Here is a 233-nt window from a genome sequence, read left to right on the forward strand (position 1 = left end):
GAACGTAAAGACGGACGCAATACCGCTAAGCCTTCCTTTCTTCTCTTAGGCACCAGGCCCGAAACTTTTTGAGTAGGGGGCCAGTCAATTAGATCGATCCCAGTACGCAACAGGTACTTATTTAATCGACGCCGAAAGGATGAAAAGCAAAGTCGACCTCGGCGGAATTTGAACTCAGAACGTAAAGACGGACGCAATACCGCTAAGCCTTCCTTTCTTCTCTTAGGCACCAG

Source organism: Octopus bimaculoides, chromosome 2, assembly GCF_001194135.2.
Source record: "Octopus bimaculoides isolate UCB-OBI-ISO-001 chromosome 2, ASM119413v2, whole genome shotgun sequence".
Taxonomy (NCBI): Eukaryota; Metazoa; Mollusca; class Cephalopoda; order Octopoda; family Octopodidae; genus Octopus; species Octopus bimaculoides.